Below are 21,783 nucleotides of genomic sequence, written 5' to 3' on the forward strand. Positions count from 1 at the left end.
CACTGCCCGCGTTCGAGGGAGAGGAGTACGGGGGAGAGACGCGTATGCGCACACTTCCGTACACAAGCGCGCGAACTTTCCCCGCACCCACCACGCCGTTATCACGTGTACACGCCCTGCCGCCGTTACTGTTGATCGCGACGCAGCGCACGGGTAGCTACGACGCATGCGCGCACAGACGCGCTCCCCCCGCACCGCCGCAGCTGTTGTTGAGAGCGAAGGAGCGCACGGGGTACACGCGCTCCTCCCGCACCGCCGCACCTGTTGTTGAGAGCGAGGAGGGTACGGGGGAGAGACGCACACCTGCGCCTCGAGGCGACGCGCATGCGCAGTGAGCGTGTGGACGGCGCCGACAACATCGATGAGTGACGTCGCGAGCCTAAGAAATGCTCCGCATTTAAAACTCACTACAAATTTCCTTGACAGCGCGCCGCTTTTCCGGCAGCTGGAAGTGTGCCAGAGACGCTGCCAGAAACGTCTCTGCTATCAGCGCCGTCGCCGAAGGCCTGTTGCGCGCCTGTTGCGAGGGTCCATTGCGCGCTTCCTTCGCACGGCTTCATTAACTTGTTCGACAACACCTCCTGGGTAACCCGAACCTGACGGTATTAAGTGTTCAGACTGAAAATATACGTGAAGGATTAGATTGAAGGGCGAGAAAACAAGATGTAGAGACCACATACAGACATATGGCCGCTAGAGAAACGCTACCTTTTGCGCACTGCTTGCCACGAATGGTACTCCGTTTTCTAAATTGGAAAATACCATATCAGTTTAGTTTTAATAGGTATTACAAAAGGCGAAAGAAGCAACAGATTCTGGTAAATAGCGATTATAAGAGTCCCTCAGCTTTCTCGCAATTCTCAAACTTACTAAACTAACCAGTTTTAATCGGCATAAATGGGAATCACTAAGCTCATACGCCGAATTGTTTCGGTGGCTGTGTTTGTTTCGCGCGGTGGTGTAGCCCCGAGCTAGAACGTCATTGATGGCTAGGTTCCTCTGTCTCACCCGTCAAAAGACGCTCCTCTCCGTTTTCTTTCTGCCGACGCACGGACCGGCTTCAGTGGCGGTGTCCGCCGCTCTAGCCCGGCAGTGGCAGACGAGGCTGCGTTCGCGACGCCGCCTTGAGAATTCCAGGTAACTGCTGGCAGAATCTCTAGTTTCACTCTTTGTAGAGCCACGCGTGTGAATTCAAGTGACGCCACATGACATTGTTGTGGGTGTCGTTTAAAGGTTTGCTTTCCAATCACCTTCACAGCACGGATTGGAGCCATTTTTTTTGTCGACGTACAAATCTTCTTTGCTGTTTTGCCTCCAGGTTGTTCTCGTTGTTTACAGTATTCTAAGCGCTGGTATCCGAAACTCTGCTTGTAAATTCGCTCAGTAGCCCAATTCATTTTGCTCCACTGTGCAATACATTTTGGTATAGCTGGGTTTCACGGTAAAGTCACCGGTTTTCTGAAAATTCTTCTGCATCCAAAGTCAATTGTCCTCCAGCTGCAGCTACTGCTATTTCGAAATTTTCCTAATAGAATGTCTTTCAGTGTACCTATGACTACTCTATCTTTATTTCAAACCTCGCAAATGGGTTCTTATACGTCATGTTGATTGATTGATTGATTGATTGGTTGATTGGTTGATTGGTTGATTGATTGATTGATTGATTGATTGATTGATTGATTGATTGATTGATTGATTGATTGATTGATTGATTGATTGATTGATTGATTGATTGATTGATTGATTGATTGATTGATTGATTGATTGTAGGGTTTACGCGCCGACACAACGCAGGCGATGAGGCGCGCCGTAGTGAAGGGCTTCGGATTAATTTTGACCATCTGGGGATCTTTAACGTGCTCCTAAATCTCGTACACACGGGCGTTTTTGCTTTTCGCCTCCATCAGCAAAGCGGCCGCCGTGGCCGGAAATCGAACCCACCACCTTGTGCTTAATAGCGCAACGCCTGAGCCACTGAGCCACCGTGGCGGGCATGCATCATGTTCAACTCCATCACCTTGCTTCTTGACGCAACAAAGTACGTTTCTATTTTTTTACTCCTCCTACTCTGCCTGCACCTGAGCTTTGAATTACCATTTGGTTGTATCCAGTGCGTCAATGTGACTCGCACCGTACCGTTGTACATTTATAGGGGAATTCTGTTCTCAGATTTGCGTACAAGCTTCACACCTTGTCTTCGAATTACTGTGATGTGGTATATGTGTCTGCACGAAGTTTGCCCTTTCTCTTAACACTGCAAAATTCTGTTCCTAACCTTTCTCTGATCAAAGCCAATTATCTTGTTTAGCATTTAAATTAGCCGTAATTTGCGTAGATTTTCACTTTCAATTAGGCCGAAAATATTTCATTTCCTTCTTTCCACCACTTTTCAACACACCGGAGCGCTCATCCCCAATCCCAAGCCTCACCTCCAGCAGTGCGAAGGTCGGCGAACGCTCACCTTATCTCCCTAGGCACTCGCTCAAGGCCTGCGGCCATGGCCCAAAGCAAGTAAGGCTGGGGCCAATCGACTTTATCGAGTGATGGCCACACCACCACCGTTTGCTCGAATGAAAGTTTATTCTCTCTCTCTCTCCCCCTTTGTCTATCTCTCCATCGATCTCTCCCTATCTCTCTCGCTCTCGTTACCGCACTTTTATCTTCATTACGTGCCAAGTTGAGCTGGCGTCTCGAATTTAGAGATAATGTAAATCGCCGGGCGTTTATCACTGCCTACTTAATTCGGGGAGCAATCCACAGTCGTTATTTTGCCCACAGTAAAAGGATTTCTTGAAAGGCTTACATCACTGTTCGCTGAAGCAGCCTAGTTTTGATGGAGGGTGACGCGAAACCTGATGTCTGTAAATACGACTTATGGCGGTGCATGCTGTGCAGAACTAACATTCTCGATAGAACAACTTAGAAACAAATACGGAAACCCCAAAGAAGGCTAGAAACAATGGGAAAGTTGACCTCCAAGCCTAAAACATCAGAAAAGGCAGTCACCATCGCCGACGCCACCACTTTCCGAGCCAACGGTTCCAGAAGTGCTTCTAGAAACCCGAGCAAAATAGGTCTACATGCTTTGCATATAACCGAAATGACAAACTCGAGATTTTTTCATTTTCATTTTTGCTGCCTAAACGTTCTTGCGAGAATTACATGGGGAACCAACAGATTTGCACACTGCACACAGAAGAGCAAATAAGCACAGTCACTAATGTGGTTGCATAAAAAATACTATAATAACAGGTAACTGCGCACATAACAAGCACGCGTAAATACAAAAACAAGATGATATGTTACAACTCTAACAGAACGAATGGCCAACTAAAAACACGGGGTAGGTCCGCCCAAAAACAGGACATAGGAAACAAACGAGGACAATTCAATTTTTATTGTACACATTGAAACAGTTCAGCAACTCCTTAGCAAATTTTTAGGCTTAGTAATTATAGCAGTACGCTTTAGGAGGGTGCTCCATTCACTAATCGGTAAGGGCAGTGCAACAGCAATGGCAATGGCTTTCACTAATGGCAATGCAACAGTAGATGGATGAAATGAAAACTCTATGAGTTTTAATCAGCGAACTTCACCACTTCCAAATTCCCGCAGGAGAAACTACGAGCGGTATAAGATCAGTAACCATAATTAATTCGAAATGAACCGTGACAAAATAAGCAACAGGTTATATGGGAACATTGCGAAGTGTAGCAATGGAATTGTGGAAGACAACTTGTACAAAGACATAGCCGAAAATGCATATAGATCAAGTTCAGCCAGAAGTTATCTGTCTCAATAAGACCTGTTCGGTGACTCGGCTTGTAGGATAGCAAGTCTTTAGGGAAGAAGAGAAATCAAGGATAGTGACTCCGTTAGCCAAACATATAAGTGGTATAGAGCCGGCATTTACAATAGCGGAGGAGCAAGCATTAATGGTTGAAATTGTTCGAAACAAGAGGAGGGACAAAAGTGAATATAGCTCACCACACAAAACGATGAGAAATTCACTGAAATCATCAGCGAAAGTGTCAAACTAGCACACAGCAACCATCTGCTGATAATAGGAAACTTCTACGGCTCGAGCCAAGAATGGGGATTCAACTTCCATTCTCGAAAGGAAGCAATGGAAAAGGGCAACCTAGTCCAAATAATGCACACCGCCAAGCAAGCAGTAAAGTAAGAACGGACACATGCCCAAACCTTACAAGAATCAACGTATGCGAACCTGCCCGAATCTAGGAGAGACAGTCTGCAGCCACCATTTAAATTTGAACTTTTCAATACCAACAAGAAAATTAAGGAACCATTGAGAAAAAAGCGGATCACAGAGTTAGTAGTGATATACCAGATACAGGAGAATATACCAAACTCTCTCGAACGTTTTGAAAATAACTCCGATCGTTTCCTTTGCCGCAATTATGTCGCCTATAGAGTCCCACTTCCTCGTATAATGGTCTGTGTTTATCAGAATCAGCTACGCGCCATCGATGCTTCGGTCTTTGTTGTTTAAACAAGATCATACAATATTCTGCACTTCCATACACTTTCATTCCTTCTCCATTACATGTTTTCTGACGTGCCGGTTAATAATATGTAGCTGGGGTAATAAATACCGTGCAACACCAACACATGTTCTCAGCCACTTATACCCTGGACACCGCAGGGATGAACACATTTACCCGCACCAACCCCTGTCATTGTAGAACCCTGAGAGCTCGGAACAACTTTAATTGAGACTGTTTTTTTCTCGGATTAGCTGAACTTAAATTAACCTTGCTGCATTTGTTTCATTTTATGCCTGCGTTTAGAGTGCCGTCCGACGGTACTCTTAGCAGCCCACTATAGCGATGTCCACCGGTATTTTGTAAGTGTCGCGTTTATTACTATTTCGTTCTCCCAATGTACCGCAAGGTAACCTAAGCTAGTGTAATCCGACGAACGGAAACCAATCACTTGAAACCGCACAAACTAAGCTGAGGCATGAAAGTTCTAATCCAAACTATAGCAAAAAACAATAAAAGACCCGGATTCTGACCACCGCTCTTTATCTCAAGAAGCTAAGACGGGACCTCTACACCACAGCGCCAGCCGCACTGCCCTGTGCCAGCCTAGTCTTAAGTGTTCAAATGCCGTCTAACGACACTCTCGCCATAGCTCAGGTGCGGAGGTCCAAAGCCTCTGAGCTTGGGGTAACATAAATGAAATCAATAAAATTTTATTCTGAAGTATGTCACCTCCGATGACTCACTTCACTCAGAGATCCTAGTTGTGTTTCTTTTGGAACTATGAAAGTGGGTACTTCGCTTTAGGCACCAAAATATTGTCACGAAGCCAAAGACAACGCAGCTGTCTTCAAAAAAAAACAAGTTTATGGGAGCGAACTTGTGCTCCCCTAACTCAAAGAATACACTGGCGACGAGACAGCAGTCAGGAATGTGACGTGCGTAGGCAAGCGTCGAGAGCCGAATGCCGCGGCATCCGCTCTGCGGGAATTTATCACTCGGCGCGAGGATTTCTCGAATAGTCGAATTGTATCCAGAACACTGTCGATCAACGAAGATCATTCTAGGCTGTTCACGTTAGTTCGGAATGCTCTCCCTATCAGAAGAGATAACACATGTGGCACAGAAAGAACGGAACACGCGCCTCCCTTGACACACAGACAACAGCGATAACACAGACCGGCGCAGCCGGGCGGCAAAAACAAAACAGCAATAAACAAACCATGGTTCGCGGCAATATTATACCGCTTCGAGCAGCGTTCTATCGGGTTCATTCATGTTTTCTTCATTTAAAATTTTGGTTCTTTTCCTCGCGAAGCTGCACCTGGGCTATGAAGCACGCCGTAGCAGAGGGCTGTGTAGTAATCCTTAAGTTGGGTGGAAATTTTCGCCTCCGTCTGAAAAGCAGTCGCCGCGGCGGACAGTCAACCCCGCATTCTTGCACTGAGCAGCGCAATGCCATCCCCACTAAGTCACTCCGGAACCGAAAAGCTACTGGTACTAACAGCAACATATTATGATAGTCCTGCCGTATTTTTTTTTATTCTCTTGTCAGACTGTGTCTATTGAAGGCTTTCTAATCGCGAAGGGGAAATGTCCTCTAATGCGAAAAATGTAAACTCTTACAAGTTACAAAGCAACAAGTAGTACCGTAAACTTACTTTTTTGCCTGTGTCGTTCCTTTTTACAGCCCAAATATGACCGAGAGGAAGCCAGGGTACGTGCGCAATGTTTTTGTATATTGATTATTTTGTTCACTGGTGCATTCTTTTGCGTAATTTAGAACATCTTTTTATTCTGACGTAATTGAAAACTATTTCAGGCGTCTACTGTATAGATACGGACTCGTCTTCGAAAAAAAGGAGTTTACAAAAGTGAACACCACATATATCAGCGACGGTGCTAACAAAACAGGTAAGAAAGAAAAAGCTCAAAATAGTCAAAACAGTCAATATCAGTGAAACCAGTATTACGCGATCTGGAATAAAAATTACAAAGTTTTCCCAATTATATTTCCCCGAGTTTCGCTTGCTTTCCTGCTAACTACTTCAAAGCACAAAGATATTTGACCGATTGTTGGATTGCCCTAAAGACATTTATTTACTTGAGGCTGGCTTGATGGAGCAGCCAGTAACAACGACACATAAAGGTGGCATAGATTACTCTTTTTGGAATTCTGAAGTCGGTGGCCCCCGAGAAAAAATTCGGAGCCATTCCACTCCTAGAAGGTGGTTGACCAATGGAGGCAAAAAAGCAAAAACGCCCGTGTGTAGGAGATTTCGGCGCACGTTAAAGATCCCCAGGTGGTCATAATTAATCCGGAGCCCTCCACTACGGCGCGCCTCATCGCCTGCGTTGCGTCGGCGCGTTAAACCCTACAATCAGTCAGGTGGTTGACCAGCGAGGCTGTAGAAAATATACATTACAGACACCGGTATAGCTTCTGCCCTTACGTATTTACTTGTGTCAGTATTCGCTGATGGTAGTCACTAAGGCTTTGTGGATAGCTAATAAAACTTGGAAGGAGTAGGGTTTTATTATCGCCGACAAATATGCATCTGTAGGTTTCCCTCCCGTAGCAGCCCAAGTATTCACAGCAGACGAGGGTTCTGTAACGTTTACAAATTTGTGTAACTAACGAAGAAAAGCAATATAAGCTCACAATAATGATAAAGTCGTCATTGCGGATGTTTCTCATGTACTTTCTTGTGGAATAGTTACAACAAAACAAGGCGGACAGCTAGGCGTTTTCTGTAACCAAACTTACGTAGTTGGCCCTCTATGGGCAGCATACGGGAACTTCATAACGTTTACAACTTCGCTCTGAACTAATTATGACAAATACAATGAAACTCATAAAAATATAGTCGTTGAGTGGCCCATTCTCTTAAGCTTGAGAAAACAAGAGTTAAGGCTGTTTTCTGCTGGGAGAATGAGTTTAAAAATCAGCCTTATCCTGTAGGCGGGAAGCGAAGGCACGACTGGTTATGGGTTCGGAGGTTGTGGGTTCAGTTGACTTCCTTGTTGACAGAATGCGGTTGGCGTTTTCTCTACTTTGCTTTCTTCATCTTTTAATGATAAAAAAGACAATCTAACGATAATTCGAACTTGTAAAAATTGCTTCTAGCAGCAGAATTGCAGAAGTATTAAGGACTGCAACTTCCTTGATATGTTTCCTTTTAAGGTAGACTTCGTCGCTCATATTTCTGTGTTGCTATGATGCATCACCGGCATGAGCGCGACTTGGCTCATCATAAAATGAGGAGAATATGTATGTACGAAAATGGCGTGAGATACCATGCGAGAAATAATTGCGGCCAAAGTAGCTGGTCAAGCTGTTGGAAGTGAGTAGCTTGGCAGCGCAGGGTCCTAGATGCACCGTAGAGGCAGCCGATGATAGAAGCTATCCACGGGTCCTTACGTTGGTCAGCGGACATGTTGACAATTGTGGGTGACGTCAAGCTGCAGTCGGTTGTGGCTAGGCGGGGCACATCATCCGGCGTTGATGAACGCAGGAGAGCACCCGCGTACGAGTTCTAGAACGGTAAACGACGTGAATATTGGATTCCTGTAGCCGAAGAGCCCATCGACGAAGGCGACCAGAATGATCATTGAGGGAGGCCAACCACAGAGTGCGCGGTGGTCAGTGACCACGTCAAATTGTTTGCCATATCAGTATAGGCAGAGCTTTATTATTATGGCCCAACATTCCCTTAGAGTGGCCGCGTGGCTTGACTAGGCTTTGTCAGCGTTCGGTTCGCGTATGCTATGACAAACTCCACATAGCCGGATTTCCGCTTGGCGAGCACAACACCGGAATATCTGTCATTAGCATCTGTGTGTGCTTCTGTTGGAACATATTGATCCAAATACCATAATAAAGGCGGTGTAAGCGGAACACCTCGTGTCAGTACGATGGCCAAGCATAAATGTCGTTGGCCCTGCTGAAAACCGTAGTTCGCAGTAAAATGATGGACGGCAAGTTTCCAGCAAACAGCAGAAAATAAGAAATTAGACCAACTAAGCTCCTGACTGCCGTGTTGTGCTCGTTTCCGGGAGCTCCTGACGGCCCGAAGCTTGGTATCGACGTTGCGAACGCCGTTCTTGGGAACCACATCGCCCCGGATGGTCGGCTGGCGTGCGGTGATGGGACACTTCGCAAGGTTGAGCTGTAGTCCAGCTGTCACAAGGCACGTCAGAACTTGTCCGAGGTGAACCAGATGCGTCTAAAAATCGGGTGATACGACCACTATGTCGCCATGGTAGCTAAAGAAATAAGTCTTCTACTTGACAAGGCGCAAAATCCTGTCCACCATTATTTCAAACATGGCGGGAGCATTGCAAAGCCCGAACAGCATAATGTTAAATTCGTAGAGGCCGTCAAAGGTAACAAATTCTGTTTTTGCGCGAGCAGCTTTTGCCATCAGGACCTGCCAGTACCTGAACTGCAAGCCGAGTGGTGAGAATAATTCTTCTCCCTGCAAACAGTCCAGCGGTCCGTCAATGCAAGGGACAGGGAAAACCCTTTGCGCGTGGTGCTGTCCAAGCGGTGAGAATCCATGCGGAACCGAATGGAACCGTCTTTTTCTACCAAGCACCACATGCTAGACACAGGGATTTTTTGAACGAGGAATGACACCTCGCTGCAGTCAAGCGCTCCGTCAAGGTAAGGGACAGGGTAAAAGTCTTCGCGTGTGGTGGTGTCCAAGCGGTGGTAATGCACGCGCAACCAACCGGAACCGTCTTTTTCTACCAAGTGCCACCTGCTAGACACTCGCATTTTTTGAACGAGGAATGACAGCTCGCTGCAACATATAAGTCACGCGGGCGTCAACGGTTCGGCGCTGTCTCGGTGACACATGATATGGGCACTGCCGAAGTGGGACATGCGAGCCAGTATCAATGGAGTTCGAGACAACGGACGTGAGATTTAACGAGCCTTGTTCACAATAAAAAAAACCAACAAAACTTGCAACTGTTCGTCTACTCACTCGCGAATAGATCTCTCGTGCACGAATGAGCGCTCAGTTCTTCATTCTGGGTATCAGACAGGTTACCGGGTACGTCGACGACTAGACGAGCGTCTACAATTTCGATGAAGCAAGTGTTTCTGCCTTAGCAAGAGAGCATGCAGTAACCGAAGGATTCGTGACTAACATGATGCTTCCGCCATCGCGCACAGTTGAAGAGACCCTGCAACGCTTTTCTTAAGTGTTTTCTAATTCCTAAATGCTTCTAGAAGACAGTGAACAAACACAACCAGTACCTGAAGAAGCGGGCCACAAAGTACCTCAGGTAAGAATTACTGCTCGATGCCCATCAGGTAAATTAAAAACTGGCTCAAAACTTCTTCCCCGGTCCTCCGGTTCTTCAAGCGCTCAAATTACGTCCTTACCGCAATTCAGGAGCTACTGGCTGGCTTCCTTTCAGTTGCAGCACTAACGCTTTCGGTAGCACTTAAAAAATCCATAAAAGCAAATCAGAAAGGGAATACGGGCCTCCAGCGACGAGCAAATCACCTAGTGCCGCACCATGCTGCCCATAACTATAGCTTTCACAATGCTTCCAGACGCGTAGGAAAGAGTGAAAGAGTTTATCCTAAGTGTTGCAGGATCCTTTTAGACTGTCTGAGGGCACAGGAAACCACTTCCGGCACAAGAAAATGCCTGAGGGACTAAAGAGAACTGTCGCGTCTCGGACAGAGGTATAACACAATAGAACGAGGGCAGAGGAGCCATGTGGAACGTCGATGTTTTCGGCGACAAGTAACTTTGTAGGCAAGGCTGCACTGGAAGCATCCAAGGAAAGCGTCCAAAAGAACTCGACTTCAGCACGTGCACAGTCGATTACAGCGTTGTGGGGGAAAGTCCCAGCCTAGGATGACGTCAACAGAACTAAATCGAAGGATGATCAACTCAACAGTATACAGAATACACTTTGTAACGACACGTACATTTCAGCTAGCAAGCGGCCTAGTAAGTGGCGACTCGTAACAATAGTCCAGGCATCATCAGTTTTGGAATAGACCGGCAGAAGTTTTCGAATAGAGCTCGTCTATGAATAACAGAAACAGTGGCGCCAGTGTCAATTACCGTATAACAGTAGGAGCAGATTCCACAACCACAATTTGTTAACAAAAAGTGAGGGCTTGTACTGTGAGGGCGACGTGTCTCTTGCCTCAGGTACTGCGACTCTGAGTTTTCCTCGCCGTCACTAATAGGGCGGTGACGCACGGGAGAAGCGAATGGTGACGGGTGAAAGCGAATGGCGGCCGGTAAAGCCGGATGGTCGGAAGGCTCGGACTGCTAATTATACGGGGCTTGCGAAGGATCCCACGAGTAGCAGTAGGAGCTAGCGTAAAACAGAAATTGGCGCATTCTGGTGGGCGGCAGTGTAGGAAGGATCGGGAGGCATGCCGGGTGTTCCACACGCGACACAGATGAGACGGTCGTCCTTTGTTCGTCACGGACCCACAAGTAGAGGACTGGTAGCCAGCGGTCGTGGTTGTACGGAATCCGGAGCATGTGGCACCGCAGTCTGAAAAAACACGGGAAGGTGTGGCGCTATGGAATGGAAAAAAGAGGCATGCGGCTGACACGGCATTGCTGCTGTGCTGGCTAAGTGAGAGGGGGCAGCTACCAGTGCATTGTGCTGAACTGATGGTAATGATTCAGCTACCTGTTCCCGGATCACGTTTCAGAGCGTAGGCGCCAGTGTAGAACGCGGACACGGAGTGCAGGGGACCCGGGATGCTTGGTGGGCCAACTGTTCCTGAATTAAATCCTCGATCTGGGCGAAAAAAGTAGAAGCCTCCTAGTACGTCGCGGCCAAGCTTTCCAGACTCCTCTCGAGACGGACTCCCCACTGGTGCCTTTATGAACCTATGAACCAGGGTGAGGGCGTTCGGGTCAAAATGCCCGCAGTATGAGTGTGACGTAAGATGTAGCCGCAACCTGACGAACACATTTTCACAAGCAACTATACAGGGAGAGGGATTGTTAGAGGCACCACTGAGTAGCTGAGTCGATGGTGCAACGTCAATGGTGCAACGATGCTTGTGAAGTTGCGCTCGGTGCTAAGAATGTAAGAGCAAAGGCCGAAGACGCTCGAAGGGCCTTTAGACATTTCGCCTTGGGAAATTCCGCAACAGATGCGCCCGGAAGAACTATATTTTTAGATACAACGTGCCAAGTATACTCAGCTTCCAAGCAGGAAAGCGACGTATATTGAGATAGAGCTACAGCTTTGGGCCGGTAAAACAGGTGAAACCTTGTTGCAGGTGCCATCAATGTGTCTCAAAGTCTGGAGAAAACTACGATTTCGTAGAGGTAGCACGTGCATGCTTTGAAGTTTAGTTGGCCAAAATTCTGTTCATCATACGCTTTGAAGTGGCAGGTTCATACAAAAGTCCAAAGGCATGACGTTCATCTTGCAGAGTCGGGGAGGTGTTAAAAAGCCGTATTTGCTCGGCAAGCCTCAACCATATGTACCTGCGAGCTCCCCGAGCTCTAATCCACTGACGATAAATATTCCGCTCCCTGCAAGCCGTAAATGGCATCATCAAGACCAGGAAGAAAAGAGACGTCCTTTCTTCTTGTTTTGTTGTGGCGGTCATAGTCGACGCGAAAACGCATCGAGCCATTCTACTTGGGCACAATAACCACGGAAGAATGGCAAAGGCTCTCTGAGGGCGGAATGACACCTAGTTCAAGTCGATCGTTCCCACGTTCACCAATAGTTCGTCGTTCTTAGTGGGAAATACAATAATGTTGCCGCAGCGGCGGGTTTGAGCCACTGTCTATGGCACTGTGGAGGATACTGCATACAACTGTATATGTTCTGCTTAGCAGGGCTTTCCCGCACTCAAGGACCAGCAGAACCGGTGAAGTAGTGTTGCCAGTCGCGTCCGTTGGGTGGGGGCGAATTCCCTATCGATGGCCTGATCAAAAATTGTGGAGGGTAAAACGGCTGGTTCCTAAGCCGCACATAGGTCAGTGACATCAGTTCCCGCAGTATCGCAGGGCACGCCGATCACAACACTGGGATAGGCAGGTTAAACCCAGACGGGGGCCTCACCATACCGCAGGGGAAATCCATCAGGCATGCGGTCAGTCAGTTACAGGCATGCGGCTCGCACCAGTGGCGGTGGTTAAAGAGCAGATGGACGTGGAAGGCTTCTACGGTGGCTAAAGTGGTCAGACGGCGTAAAGAGCACGATCACGTCGGCAATGCAGGCACATTTCAGCGGCATGCAAACAGAGCAGTGTGGCGGGATGTTCGTGTCTTCCCTGACGACCAGTTTAGCAGCGGTTGTTTCCTAATTTACATCGGCCGTAATCTGCTGTGAATTCAGCTTGCACGTGCACAGTTTATAGCGACACGGTGACGAGCGCGACTGTCCCAACCCACAATAACGTTGTGAGATCATGCAAGCATGATGAACTCGATCACGTATAGAACCATCTGAATTTTTACTCGAGCCATGCACGGTGCCAACGCCTTTATGGGTTGCGCATTTGCGGTACGTACCAAAAAGTCACCTAATGGCGTCACCCCTTTTCTTAGGTGACGGCAAATACCGGCACGCATGACTGGAAGTGCACCGCCCGTGTATAATAACGCCGGTGTACGTCTCGTTATGACAAATACATCAATCACATTTAAGGGATAGAAACGAGGCCTCCCTAGACAGTTCGTTTTGACGCAGTCCTTGCCTCTGGAATAGCGCCCACTAGTTTTCATATTCGGTAGTGGTTGATTGGTGGCGCATAGGGAAAAGGGAACGACGATGCGGTGAGGAAGAGTAAGGGGAAGCACTTGTTGGGCCATTGGAAGCTGGTGGCGTGAATTCAAACCCGTTAGACGATTCGCGTAGGAAAGGTGAACGAGTGGAAAGACCACAAGCAGAAGCTCTGGAATAATCGTTGGCGTGCGTCATGCGTGGGCGGGAGTATCTTGCAGCAGGTACTGAATATCCGCGAGGGAAACAAATCGGACAATTCTCATGTATTCTCCAGGCACTGTTGAGTTAAGGCGCAGGCTGAGATGGAAGTAGGGGCCTCATCGGCCTCGGGGCTCTACCAAGATGGGCAGCCCACTGCGGAGAGACACCCACGGAGTCAGTGTACTAATGGTCAGTGCAGGGGGTCTTGCGACACTTTTGGCACGCGTCATCGGGGTGTTTCAATTAAATATATGACAAGGAGCCGTAACGGAAAAGCCAGAAATGCCTCAGTGACTGGGTTCCGAATTACGCTCCTCGGTGTCAGCTCCAACCCGGACGAATGCTCCTCGGTGTATGGCAGAACAGACAGCTGACGTGAGACCTCCTCTCCCACCAGCTCTTTTATGAGCACCAGCACAGACGGGTTTTCGGGGGACAAACCTAAGTCGCTATTGGGTAGTCCTGGACCGCAGTGCACCGCGTAAAAACTCGCTGCTTTCTAACCTGGTCATAGGTTTGGCGCAGTTTGACTACGGCAGCAATTGATCGCGGATCTATGGCCAGGAACATCTAAAATTTATCAGCCTCAGTGCCTTTCCTGACGTGCTTTTTTTGCCAGTCTCCATGATAGATGGGCTCAGACACTTGCACAGTTCCAAAAACTACTCCATTTAGCTAGTGAACGTTTCGCCTCTCTGCTGTGCACGGTGGCGCAATCGTTGTTCAACTTGCACTTTTGGATCGCAGGGTGGCAAAAACTTCAATGAAGCCTGTGCTGAATGCCGACCAGGTAGTTATGTCGGGTTCATGCTCGCAGAACCGCAAGTGGGTGACACCGGTCAAATAAAAGATGGTATTGTTGAGTTTCATGGCATCGTCTAAGTTGTTGTGCCTACTCACGCGTTCATACGGCGACGACCAGTCCTCGACGTCCTCGTCTCTGACGCTGAAAATGTCAGGATCACGCCGACGGAGTGCGCTTGGCAGAAGATAGGTGAATTAATAGGTGCACTTGGTGCGTCGTTGCCGCTGGACATATTCGTGGTTATCGTCCTGTTGTGACGTTCCGGGCTGGACCACGGACACCGCGACGTCCACCGATATGAAGTCGGGTTTATTCTTCGTAGTCCACACAACGCAAGAACCACACAGAAAGCCGTGAGCGCGAAACTGCGCGCTTTCATGCTGTGCTACAGGACCCCCGATGATCTGCCAGAGGCAGGGCGCTGATCATGTCCGACGAAGATGGTGATGATACTGCTATTTGGAGAACTCGCCGCCGTTCCTTGTAAAAATGTCTTCTAGTTCTCATTACAATATGCGTCGTTCTGTAGAAATGGGTAGTGCGTCCTAAGTAAATGATGCACATAATCGTAATCAGTGCCAGACTACCGAGGATACAGAAGAAACGAGGTGAAGGTATTCGTTCTGATCAGTGCCATTTTGTTAACCAGATCCAGAAAACTATCTTTTTCGCCTCACGGCATTCTTTACGCCTCGGCGCTGTACGAGCGACCGCAGCTGGACGTTCTTTTTCCTCCATCGCACACGGCTCAGCGCCGCATGTGGCCTCCTGGCCTTCCTTCATGGCGCGCATTTATTGCTGCGGCGGCGGCCTCCTCGCCTTTCTCCGCCAGGCGGCGACACGGGTCCCGCGAACGTCTCCGTTTCTTCATCGCTTATCTTCCTCGGCGCTTGCGGAAGGGGCTGTGGTTTGACCTGCAGCTCCCAACTTCAAAACTGCTCACCCTGTGAAGAATGCCCGAGGTAGCGTAGTGTAGCTTTTTTTACAAAACTACAGTTTTAATTGTTTCAAATGGTACCAGGCACCTTGTATAAGACAATGTAGAAAGGGCGGGAAAACTGGAAATGAAAGAACATTAAAACAGTGAGTTACCATGACTCTTGCAGACTCTTGCAGAGCCCGCGGATCCTGACTGCAGATGAGCTTTTTTCTGAGCCTGCCCTGACGAACTGAACGCGTAGGAAGTCTTTTGTTTTCGATGTGCAAGATTTCCGCATCTTAAGGTTGTTTCAAGGTACACTAATCGCGGAATAACGTTTACTTTTAAATAAAAGATGCCCCGTTTTGTAGCTATCTCGCCTTTTTTGACAGCCAACAATGTATTGCTTCCTAAGAAATAAACAGTTAAAGCTGTCATTTCACTCTGCTATCTCTTCCATATTTTTTTGTGGCGTTTCAAAGCCTGTCACAATAGGCACAGAGTGAGCCAAGGCGGATTTTAGTGGTTCATCGCCATCTTCCAGATGGCCTCTTCTGATTGGATTTAACTTTATTCTCAGGCGGTTATACACGGCCTTTTATTGGCATGTTAGTGTGTTACGTACTGGTTAATTCGGCTACCAGGTCCGTTACTTTCTGGGTGGGATTGGTGACGTCATCGAAGCTTCATGGAATTTCCCCGGACGTGCTGGCACCTGGGAGTATTCCTTGAAAATGCATGTGAGTTGATAAAATCTGTTGACGGCCGTTTTATTTGAAGTTAATTGTGCTAATAATATCTGTTTTCACTACGGCCTGTTACATATCTGTATGTGCTAGTGGTGAGTAGGTGCTCTCGAGTTCAGGAGCATACATTCATTTTGTGACTGCGCTTGTACGCAGTACAAAATAATAAAACAAAATGGAAACTGAAACAAAGTCCGGACGAGGCATCACATTTTGATATATTGGCTAGCTAAGGTTTGAGTATTTTAAAACGTGCGTAACCAGTAAAAGTTCCCGCATAAATTTACTTTACTTTTACATGTTCCTGCTTCCTCGATGTTTGTTTCAGAAAACCGCTTACAAAAGCTCCACTAATCCCGCTTCACCCGGCACCCTCAATTTATGATGTCACAAATTGTACTGCAGGAACGTTTATGGGGCTTCTAAACCTGTTTTCGCTGTTTTGGCATTTCCTGTGTTAATAAAGAACTGTTACTGGTTCGAGGGGTATATTTGTATTAGGGCACTCTAAAGTCCCGATATAGGCCAACTTGCCTTGACACATAAGTGCCCTTTTATATGTGCTAACATGGAGGAACGAAACTGCTAAGGGAAAACGTTAAACAAAACGTTAAAGGAAAACGTAAAGGGAAAAATGTGAAGAAAACGTTATAACATCACATTTTTTCAAGTTGGAAAGGCTACGTGAAGAAGCTCCCCTTCCTTTCTCGGTTCCGCACTTTTTCGAAACCTCCTCCACATTTACTAATTTCTCCTCCAGTCTGCTGCTGTCGTTGAGAGAGCCCAGCGCAGCAGCAGTCACAGCGGTCAGGTAAAAAGGCAATCAGAAATCGGGATCACCGGCCCGTCATCATACCGCTATCACTACGGCTTTCTGCTGGTAGTAAAAACCCCACAATTTGCAACACATCTTCTGATGTGCATAGCAACTTGCTACGGACCATTACTCAGATTCTTTTCTCCATTATGTTACGAAGCGTGTGAGCCACCCCTAATGTCGTAATGTTACGAAAAGGTAAGTATCAATTGTCTCAGAGCTTTCCTAGTCCTAGCGTGCTTTCGTGGATGGATTAAAGAGTTGTTTTAAGTAATTGTCTAACAATTGGCCCCAAGAGCGCTACACGCCTGGTTGGTTGTTTGCTTCGAAGGCTTCAAGCTAATTTTAGATTGTTTTGAAGTGGTTAGCACAAGTCTTTTCACTAAGTAACCCAACCACACTAAACATGTGCCTATGCATCATTCCTTGCAATATTTAATCTGTATGCGCCTAATCTACTTCGCCTCTGAACTGCAACATCCGTTGTGGCTTTCAGAGACTCTCCATAACCACTGCGGCTATTTTAGAAGTACTTGTACATATGTAATGCAGACACAATGGTTAGCAAATACGAACACTTCTTATTGAAAGCATTTGAAACAACTAGTGTTGAAGATAAAGTTTCGAATTTTCTTCATGTCAAGTCTTTGGGCGATGATTCTCCTGTCTACCTTGATTTCAAGTCTTAAGCTCGCCAATCACTTCTTTCCCCATTCAATCGATATGAAGTACTCTGATGTGGTATATATTTATTTCTTCAATCAAAAATTAACTAAAGAAATGGTGTAAAGCATAGTGCAACGCCGATAATACGACTTTCAAGGGACCGCGAGAAAGCGTCGTATGACCGGGGTGTCGTGCGACCGTCGTGCGGGTAAATGGCCGAGTAGGTGGTCTCACGCGATAGGTGGGCGAAAAACCTTTTAAATGCGAATGCATTTCTTAGTCGGGGGTTGTCGTGCTCCGTCGGCGTGCGCCTGCATTCCTCCAGCGCGAGCGCACGTGAGCGCGCGCCTCGTAGTTCTGCCTTCGTCGTCGTCGTCGTCGTCTCGGCGCGGCGGACCCACGCCGCTACAGTCGGGGGTTGTCGTGCTCCGTCGGCGTGCGCCCGCAGGTGTTATCTCTCCGCGCTCCTCCTCGCCCCTAGCAACAGCTGTGGCGCGCCTAGCAACCGGAGCAGGTGGTAGCTCGGGCGGGAGTAGCGGAGGGCAAGGGGAGAGGAGGAGTGCGCTCGGGCGTGGGTGGGCGCTCGCATCGCGGAGCTCGGGCGGAGTAGCGGAGAGTGAGTGGAGAGGAGGAGCGTGCTCGGGCGTGTGAGGGCGCTCGCATCGCGGAGCTCAGCGGGAGAGAGAGCTCGCGCGCGGGGCGGGCGTGTTGCGCGGGTCTCTCGCTCCTCTCCGCGTACCCTCTCTCCGCTCGCTGCGCTCGGAAAATGTATATAAATGCAGTGGAGCGCACGCCTCTCTCCGTTACTGCTTGCCGCAGCGCAGTCATCGGTGCACCCAATGCATTCGCATTTCCGCACGATCCCCTTCGGGGAGGTGGGGGGAGTTTTTTAAACTACTATATTTAGCGCGTTGTCGTGCGATTAGCGAACCTTTATTTGAAACCCCTAGTTAAAAAGAAACACCTCTGTTTCCACCCCCTCTCCTCCACGGCGTCCGAGCTAGCCCGCCAGCTAAAGGCCGCGCGCTACGCGACACCCGTGCAATGCGGCGCTATTTACCGCCAGCACCTCGCCTTCCGCCCGCGACATAAGGCCGACGTGGTCGAGCGAATTCAGAGGAGAAAAAGCGAGTGTTAAACTCCCAAGGCTAAGCGAAACGAACGATTGTACGAAGCGGAGATGATAAAAAAAAAAAAACGGAATACGCCAACAGGGTGGAGACACCCTTTGAACGGTCCCGTGCCGTCGTTATTGGGTCAAAGTTCATACGTGTCTCCACCCTTGCGGTGGACGCGCGGGATTGTAGGCCCCCAAGCAAAGAAAGAAGCGGAGTAACAACGCCGCTTTGAAAGACACTGATAAGCAGAGAGCAAGCAGATAGAGGGAAGAGAGGGTCGTGAAAGGAAGAAACGTGGATCGAGCGGGTGAGGAAAGCGGATGTTCAGTCATCGCCGTGGGGCTGCCTCGTAGTGTTTCCGCATTCGTCGGCGGCTCGATAGAAGCTTAAAATTCATGGTCCGCCAGCCATCTGAACCCAGAACTATGACGGTTGGCGGCTTGGCGTACTGCTGCCGCGTGGGGCCGTCGAATGTTCAATCCCGCTCACGAGTACCCGCCTGCTTGCTTGCGTTGGTTCATTAAGTGGTCTCGCCTGCATACGGACCTTTGCACATCAAGGAGCGTCAAATGGGGGTTAAGAAACAAGGTCCTTACAAGGCGGCGAGGCTGTGTAAAATATGGGGAAAACGCCGGATGATCCGCGCTAGGGTCCATCGTATTAAGCGGACCGCGTGCACCCGAGAGTCATATCATCGGGGTTTCTAATGCATTGTTTCTACGGGGAGTTTGCCTGGACCGCCGTGATCCCTCGTAAGAAGCGGGTCGTCGTAAGTACGGGGGACGTACCCGTGGGGTTCCACTGTAACTGAATTTAGGTGCACAGCACGATAGCTTGGTCCACTGATAGTACATTGGAAAAGCTAATGTCCGAGGGGGAAAAATAGGAATCATTCTATTCTAGAGGCTGATGACAGGCCAAGCTTCATAAAATACACATAATACACATGACTAAAGATTACACACTATCAGACTATCATTATTTCACGTGGTACTGACTTTGGATTTCTCATCACCTAATAAAACTTGGACGTACTATAGGCTCATTCTAGGAGAGAAACATAACCTGTCCGTGCGCCCCACCCCCACGTTGTATGTATTGGCCGCGGTTGCAAAGTTTCCAAATTCAACGTGAAACAATTGATTATGACAAGCAAATGATACTCGGCCAAAAAATACAGTCATCTTAGGAACCAATTGTCGCATAGTATTGTTGAAAAAGTTTAAATAAAACAAAAGTAACGGCAGTTTTCTGGAACCACACTCCACCCGTAGATGTCCATGTATTGACAGCACACGGGAATTTCGCGACGTTTACAACCTAACTGTGGACTACGTAATCATGAGATTTAAATTAAACTCAAAGTAACGATAGAGTCGTCTTCCGAACCCATTGTCATATAATTCCTTTTGGAAAGTCTCAATGAAACAAGAGTTCCCGCTGTTTTCTGCTAATTAGCATTCGCTATTAGGTTGACTTAACCGCAAGGTGCTTCTGCACACTCGCAAGAAAATGCACCGAACCCGTGCGTAATCGTGCTTCGCTTTAAAATACGAACCTGCTATGAATATCCGCTCAAATTGCAAGAGCTAACAGATTCTGCTGCCGGTCATAAGCTGTCGCTGCGGCTGTTTTTATGATGAATGCGGAACCGATGTCTGAATTCCCGATATTTCGCCGCAGTTAAAATAATCCGGCTGGTCGTACAAAAGCTGCTGTGCTGCTACTGGTTGTTAAAATGCAGTTTCGGAGCATTGGAACAAATTCCCATTATTGTTTTATATTTATGTAAAACATTTTTTCGCATATCATGCAGCTACGCGCGTTTAATCCTATTTATACAACGGATGCGATCACAACTCGCCGTGCAAATCAAGCTCTTGTTTGGCTGAACGAATATTAAGGACGTAAAACGTAGCGCTAACAACGCAAGTGCGTATACAATCGGTTGCCGCTAATGCGAAGTCCACGGGTATTACTGAACACTACGAAATAAGCGCACTTTGACTGCAAGCCCCGGAAAAACACAAGCCCCAGAACAGAATCATCATTATACCACAATACGCTTGCTGTCTCGATTTCGTTCGCAACCTCGACTATCCTCGCCAAATGAAGCGTACGACACCGTTTACGTGAACGTTAAGACATCGTTAAACACGGAGCCTGAAGCATCCACACCTAAACGCCTCAAACGGCGATCTGCGCAACAAAGAAGGTCGAGCACCTGAAAGATAGACATTTGTGGGGTCGCGCGAGTCGTAACTTTCTAATCCTGCCCCTTTATCAACAGTGGTGCTGCCTCTTTTGTATTGCGCCGGAATTAACAGAGCATGGCACGGTTCCTACCTTTAAAAGTTTGGAATTTATTCAAGAGAAAACGATCACTAGATGCTCTTTATAAAGAAATAGTGTGACTAGCTATGGTATCAGAGTACCGCCACTGACGCACGCAAGTTAGCAACAGTACCCGCCGCGGTTGCTCAGTGGCTAACGCGTTGTGCTGCTTGGAACAAGGGCGCGGGTTCGGTCGCCGACCGCGTCGGCCGCTTTTCTGATGGAGGCGAAAAGCAAAAACTACCGCGTGTACGAGATTTCGGGGCAGGCTAAAGATCCCCAGGTGGTCAAAATTAACCCGGAGTCCTCCACTACGGCGCGCCTCATCGCCTGCGCTGCGTCGGCGCGTTAAACCCTATGATCAATAAAGTTAGCAACAGTGGCCATTTTAGTGTTTGCCAGCGTCGCAAGACTGCCGCTTCCGCGGTCTCGTCGGTAACTTCCACCGGGTCGTTTGTTCACAACACTGCCGACGATGCAGCAAAATGGCTTCTTTGAACACACTTCTGCAGCTGAAATGATATCTTTGATCTGCGTTCGGAACGTCAGTCGCGCGGAGACGCATAGCGGGAGGACAAGCTAAGTCAGTCAGATTTGATAGAATAAAACGCATAAATAATAAAATGGCGGCGCCTAGGCACAGTCACAGTGTAAACAAATGTCACGTGATGCGAACTGACCAATGATCTTGGCGGGGGCACGGAACAATAGGAGAACAGAGTGCCGATACGCCAAAACATCATCTAATGATACTATGAAGAAATGTATTCTAATTACACGATATAACGGCTTTTAACTTCCAATTACCGAGCTCTTTCTTCTATGGCGTTTCATTGAATATTTGCGGGACCAGAACACTGAGTTAAACGACTTCGAATTATGGAAAGTCTTAACGGTGGCTTTACGAATGTTATCGGTCATGAGAAGGC

General features: G+C 47.9%; 1 long non-coding RNA gene across 1 annotated transcript in view; it reads left to right on the forward strand.

The window, feature by feature from the left end:
* LOC144166221 (uncharacterized) overlaps positions 1 to 21,783 on the forward strand; it is a 121,895-nt gene that overhangs the window by 53,794 nt on the left and 46,318 nt on the right. Inside the window, exons 3-4 of the long non-coding RNA XR_013321612.1 lie at positions 6,196 to 6,222; positions 6,328 to 6,419. This is a non-coding gene — a long non-coding RNA (uncharacterized LOC144166221). The remainder of the gene's footprint in view (positions 1 to 6,195; positions 6,223 to 6,327; positions 6,420 to 21,783) is intronic.

This window comes from Haemaphysalis longicornis, unplaced genomic scaffold (assembly GCF_048455015.1).
Source record: "Haemaphysalis longicornis isolate Haplotype H1 unplaced genomic scaffold, Haemaphysalis longicornis Haplotype H1 scaffold_1, whole genome shotgun sequence".
NCBI classification, from domain to species: Eukaryota; Metazoa; Arthropoda; class Arachnida; order Ixodida; family Ixodidae; genus Haemaphysalis; species Haemaphysalis longicornis.